This window comes from Orycteropus afer, unplaced genomic scaffold, assembly GCF_000298275.1.
Source record: "Orycteropus afer afer isolate SDZICR_OR568_19922 unplaced genomic scaffold, OryAfe1.0 scaffold00355, whole genome shotgun sequence".
Lineage (NCBI taxonomy): Eukaryota > Metazoa > Chordata > Mammalia > Tubulidentata > Orycteropodidae > Orycteropus > Orycteropus afer.
In genome coordinates, this window is record NW_006921942.1 from 1904779 (window position 1) to 1911504 (window position 6726).

Consider the following 6726-nt stretch of genomic DNA (forward strand, 5'->3'; position numbering starts at 1 on the left):
GACTTATAGTGACCCTATAGGGCAGAATAGAGCTGCCCCATATGGTTTCCAAGTCTGTAAATCTTTTTCTGCTACAGAGCAGCTGATGGGTTGGAAATGCCATTTTGGTTAGCAGCCTAATGCTTTAACCACGGCACCACCAGAGTTCACTGTTTATTGTTAGGTGCCGTCAAGTCAGTTCTGACCCGAGGCCACCCTATGAATGTACAACAGAACGAAACACTGCCGCTCTTTGCTGTATCTAGGCCCACTGTTGCAGCCACTGTCAAATCTGCAGCCTGCTCAATCTGGATTGACACAGTGGTTGCAAAGCACAGAGTGGATGTTCAATGTTAGCTGGATGGCTCGTACGTCTCTGGACCCTTTGTTCATCTAAAGCCAGGGCAGATGTGGGGCGAAAAGAGACTCAGAGAAGGGAGTCAGCACCCAAGCCCTCTTGGACTACCCTTTTAGACGCCGGGGTGACAGTGCCAAAGGGCCCAGCAGGAGGGATGGGCTGGGGTCACAGGAGCCATGAAACTTCGTGGTCACAGATGGGACGTTTAAATACACGATCAGCTGGATCTAGGTGGCATCCTGTGGAAAGCGGGTGACGAAAACTTCAGCAAGCCGTTGGGGAAGGGCTTTGGAACCCGAGGACGGATTTGCTTGCCTTGAGTCACAAAACGGCCTCGTTCCCCTCAACAGAAAGTTTGGAATACCAGCTATGACAAAGCTGCGAGGCAGAAACGTCACACTCTACTTATCCTGGACAGCAGTAAATCTCCAAAACTTGGGCTGCGTGCAAGACGAACCCCCCAAAGGAGCCCACCCAGGCGCAAAAGGAAAGTGGCGTCAGGCCCCGCGCCTGCGCACCCACGGCTATGCGCATCCTGCGCACTCCGGTCCCCGCCCCCGAGGCGGGCCCGCGCGCCCCGCCCTGTTCCCCTCCCTCTGCGTGCGCACCGCCTAGAGCCCCGCCTCCTTGAAAGACTGCCGGGCGCATGCGGCTGGGCTTCCTCACTGGCTGGTGGGGCCTCGCCGCGCGCATAGCCGACTTAGTTCTTTAGCTGATTTGAAGCCAGTGTCAGGTAGGTAGACTCCAGAGATCCCAGGGGGAACTGTTCTTCCTTGAAGGAATCAGCGGCGTGAGCAGAACCCGGCGCGGGACAGCCACACCGCCGGGTGACAGACACTGCTCCTTACCAATCAGGGATGAGGTGGCTCGATCTTCTACCCAATGGGCTGCGTGCCTAACCAGAGTGGGGCGGGCGGCCGGGGCAGACTAGGTGCCGGCTCCCGCGCGCGGGGCCGCGTGGCCGCGCGCTGGTGGGACTGGGGCCGAAGGGGCGTGGGGCGACTGGAGAGGTCGCGGGGCCCGGGCTTCAGGGCTGGGCAGTGCTTGTTTCCGCCCAGCCTGGCTCGACTGAGCCAGGGAATGGCTCGTGGGACAGAGAGGGCCGCATAGTGGGGGAGCGCCCTTTTCTCAGCACCCTCGCTCCCCCGAAAAAGCCCCGGAGGTTGCCCCTCTATTTGAGCTGCCCTGATCCAGGACCCTCCCGCCTCAAGGCACGGGCTTAGTCTTTCTGGGATGGAAGGTCAAGGTCCGAGACAGGCCCGCCGCAGTGGAGGATGGGTTCGGGGCCTAGCGGAGGCCCCTTTAGCCGTTCTGTGCGCGTGGGGACGTGGCGCGCCCTGACTCCGGTGGGTGGAAGGTGCCTTTGAGCTCGCCTGAGCGCCCCCCGCCTGGTGCTGACTCCGTCGGCCCCACAGCTGTTACCCTCCCTCCGGTTACAGGCAGTAAGGATGCTGGCATTCTAAAGAGGTTCAGTACGTCTGCGTGGCGCGCTTAGGTCCAAGCTCATTAGAATTTTGAATCTTCAGTAGTCCTGTGACTGACAGGTGATTCGGAGATTGTCACCCCCATTTTACAAATGTGAGAACTCGGGCTTTTTAAGCAGCTTAAGTGACTTGACTGAGGTCTATTGCGCAAGTGGTGGAGCTGGAACTTGAACTCGCAATGTTAAAAAAAAAACAGCAACTCAATTTCTAGATTGTGGGTTTCATTTTGTGTTTGACTCCCATCGTTGTTGAATTCCTCTGCTTGCATCTTTATTTATATTACTTGTATGCTTGAAAACCTGCTATCTCCTCCATCACCTTTAAGAATAAAATTCAGAATTCCTGCATGATTTGGACCCTTGCTTACCTTTTCAGTTTATTCTCTTCTACCTTCCCCCTCCCCACCTTATCCTTTCCTTCAGAAAAATTGGCCCTACCTCTGTTCTCTGTAGCTGCCTCTCACCTTCTTACTCATGCTGCTCTCACTGTTGCCTTTTCTCACGCTTAGTAAGCTACTTAGTCCTTCAGAGTCCATTCATCTCAGGTCTACAAAGCAGGGGCAGTTGCCAAGCTGCACTTAACTTCCCTCACTCTCCTCTGATGGGCAATGAATGGTACTTTATCTTGGTCTCGGCACTGAAAGCTTTCTGTCTCTTTTTCCCCTTTTATAGCCTTCACATGTTGTCAACCTGCTTTTCACCACCACTGGATTACTCATTTATTTGTAAATGTTTCATGTCTAACTGGAGAGCCACAACATGAGGTAGGGACCCACATCTGATTAAACAGGATAGTGTTTTTAGCACAGTAGCTCAAACATACTAGGTAGCCTGCAAATGTGACCAGTTGAGTCCTCCCTGCCTCCACCTGATCTTTGTGTACATGGGGGTATTTATTGCAGGTGTTGTGGGAAACTGCAAAAATCTTCTCAAAAAAGTATTAAATGTAAAGCGATGAGATTAGTCTTCTGTAGAAGTTAGAAATAACCCATGCAATAAAAAGGGTGGCTGAAGAATTTTCTTAGGAACATCCCATCATTTATTTTTTGTGATCTTTTTTTTCTTTTAATTTTTACTGTGATTTGGGTGAAAGTATACAGAGCAAATTCATTTTCCATACAGCAGTTCATACATATTTTATTTCATGACATTGACTGCTATTGCCCACAATACAACAGCCCTCTTTTCACTTCCTCTGTGTCGTTACCTCTTCCCTCTGTCCTTTCCTAGGCATTCCTGCCCCCTGAGCTATCTCCCAGTACAAATATTGTCCTTCTGTTCTCCCGTGAATGATCATTCTAGGGAGTGTGTCTATCTACCTGAGGTAAATGTTCACCCTCTATTCCTATCTTGTTTGGCTGAAAACCACAGGAGTGAGTGAGTTCAATTCCAGGCCTGAAGGGTAACTAAGGGCCATAGGCTCAGGGGTCTCACCAGGCTCTATCAGACCAGTGAAGCTAGCATTTTTTTTTATTTATGACTTTGAGCTTTGTTCCACATTGTTCTCCCACTCTCTCCTGGATCGCCTGCACTGATCCCTTTCTGAGTGGTTGACAGTGGTAGCCAGGCACCATCTAGTTCTGGTCTCATGGTCATATGGGTTGAGGTTCCCATAGTCCACCTGTCCCTTGGACTAATTGTTTCCATGTGTCTGGTTTTCTTCATTCTTCTTTGCTCTGGATAAGAAGAGACCCATTGTTGCATCTAGATACCTGCTTGCAAACTTTTAAGATCCCAGTCACTACTCAACCAAAATGGGATGTAGAACAATGTATTTGTGTAGTATGTTAGGCCAGTTGAGCTTGATGTTCCCTGTGACCATGGTCCTGAGCCCATAGGTCCAACACTTTGCTCCATCATGGTGGTTGACTATGCCTGAGAAATTATAACTTTGCCCCCTGCTAGTTCTAGTTATATGGACATTCTTACAGCATATACAAGTACATATGTAGAAGTGTCATCTGCCAGCCTTCAACATGGTCATGGGTATATTCCCTTTTGCCTAGACATACCTGATCATTCAGCCTGCCCACCCATCTATTTACCCATAGATTAATGTTTATTATCACTGATAATGCAGTACTGTATATGTAAAAGGTTTATACCTTTGTTGTCTTTACCTCTTGTGCACCTCTCTGTGTCTTCCTTTTCCTTAGTGTTAATGTGTTGGTCACTCATTTTTGGTATATTGCCTTTCCCTTCACCAAATAAACACTTATCTCTACCTAGCTAGCAGTATAGGAACATCCAGTCATGTAATCAGTGAAACCAGGTTAATAAGGAGCTCTGGTGGCATAGCAGTTAGAGCATTCGGCTGCTAAATAAATGCGTGGTTCAAACCCACCAGCCACTCTACAGGAGAAAGATGAGGCAGTCTGCTTCTGTAAAGATTTCCAGCCTTGGAAACCCTATGGGGCAGTTCTACTCAGTCCTAAAGGGTCACTATGAGTTGGAATTGACTTGATGGCAGTGGGTTAGGTTTTGGTTTACACCCTTTTTGGTAGGTCACAGTGTACACTTAAAGGCAGTAAGAAACCAGTTGACTTTGTTTCACCAGCCTTTCTCCAATTCATTTATCCATGAAACCTCTTCTGGGAATTCTGTGTGCATTGTAGAAGCCATAGAACATGCTTTTGGGAGTGCTGCAACAAGATAGAAAAGAGCAGGAAGGACATGTTGGGGTGGCTTCCTTGCCTAGCTCATTCATTCCTGCCTTGGGGAGAAGATGGGTAAGGGGGATACTTAAAGCTGAACTCCTCAGTTTCCTTGTTCTTTTCTTAGTTTGTTTTTATTATAAACTTGGCGTTGCTTGGAGTGTTCTCAGAGAAGGAAAACATCCTGACCACGCCAAAACAAGCATTCTCTGCTACTTGGTGATTGTTTCTCATTTTGATCACTTTTGGGTTTGCTGTTCTTGGACTTCTGAAGCTGGGGACCAGCAATAAACCCTCCCTGACAAGCGAGTTGATACCTCCACACCTCTTGCCTGTTTTCACCTGCCTCCAGACTCTGCTGTCTTTGTATCTGTCCCTTTCATCTCTAGTGAGATCTGTTCCTTCCATTCCCTGCTGTGACTATACTGTTCCTTCCATTCCCTGCTGTGACTATACTAGTCTTTGAATTTAATCAAATCTGCCCTCTCTGAGTGCTCTGCTCGTGATGTGCTTCACACTGGCTTGTTATCTGATGTTCCTTTCCCCAGTACATAGAGTCTCTCTACATGGCAATCTGGGAGAGATCAGTATAGCAAGGAGCAAGTTATTAAACTACAAATGAGAATTGCCTATAAATTAAAACAAAGTTTTAGGTTTGTTTGCAATCTTTAAATGTTGACTTTTTTTTTTTTTTTTTTAATGTGATTTGGGTGAAACTTTACAGAGCAAATTCACTTTCCATACAGCAGTTCACGTACACTTTGTCTCATGACATTGACCACAATTTACCACAATGCCACAGCTTCCCTCCCATTTCCTCCCCATAGTTACCTCTTCCCTGTGTCCATCGCTCCATGCACTCCTGCCCCCTGAGCTGTCTCCCTGTGCATAAGCAGCCCTTCTTTCTCCCATGATTGTTCCCTCCAAGGAGTGTATCTACTGCAGGTAAATGTTCAACTCATATTCCTGTCTTTTGTTTGGCTAGAAGCCTCAGGTGTGGGTTCAATTCCAGACCTGAAGGGCAGCTAGGGGCTATAGTCTCAGTGGTTCCATCAGGCTCTATCGGACCAGCAAACGTGGTCCCCCCCCCCTTTTTTTTTTCTCCAAATGATTTTGAGTTTTGTTCCACATTGTTCTCCCTCTCTATCCAGGATCTCCTACATAGAGCCCCCTCCAAGTGGTTGACAGTGGTAGCTGGGCACCATGTAGTTCTTCTGGTCTCATAGTCGTAAGGCTGTGGATCGCATGGTGTACCAGTTGCTAGGACTAATTCTTTCCATGAATCTTTGGTTTTCTTCATTCTTCTTTGCTCTGGATGAGGAAAGACCCATTCATTGTTGCATCTAGATGGCTGCTTGCAAGCTTTTAAGATCCCAGTCACTACTCACCAAAGTAGGAGGTGGAACAGTGTTTTGTGTAGTATGTTATGCCAATTGAGCTTGATGTCCCCTGTGACTATGGTCCTAAGCCCACAGGTCCAACTACTTGCTCCCTCTGGGTAGCTGGCTGTCACTAAGAAGTGACTACAACCTTGTCCCTTGTCAGCTCTATTATACACCTGGGAATTCATATCATACAAATACACTTATAGGACCATTGTCTGCCAGCCCTATACATGGTCTTGGGTACACTCCCCACTTTATAGACATACCTAATAATTCAGCCTCTCCACCCATCTATCCACTCGTATACCCATGTTTGCCTTCACTGATGCAGTACTATATGTGCAAAAGGGTTCATCTTTGTTGTCTGTACCTCCCATGTACCTCTCTGTCTTCCTCTTCCTCAGTGCCACCATGTTGATTGCTCACATTTGGTACATTGCCCTTCTCTTCATCCAAATCAATGCTTATCTCTACCTATCTAACAGTGTTCCCTTACCTCCCCTCTCACCCCTAGTAACCAGAAAAGAAAATTTCCTTCCATAGATAAACCTTTCCTTAATAATGGACCAATACAATATTTGTCCTTCTGTGATTGACTTTCACTCAGCATAATGTCTGCCAAGTTCATCTACATTATGCGGTGTTTTGCAGATTCTGTGTTATTCTTTAGGGTTGCATATTATTCCATTGTGTGTGTGTACCATAGTTTGGTTATCCATTACTCAGTTGATGGATGCCATCTTTTGGCTATTGTAAATAGTGCTGCTATGAACATGGGTGTGCATATGTGTGTTCTTGTCATGGCTCTCACTTTAGGATATATACCTAGTAATGGAATGGCTGGGTCAAATGGTATTTCTAATTCCA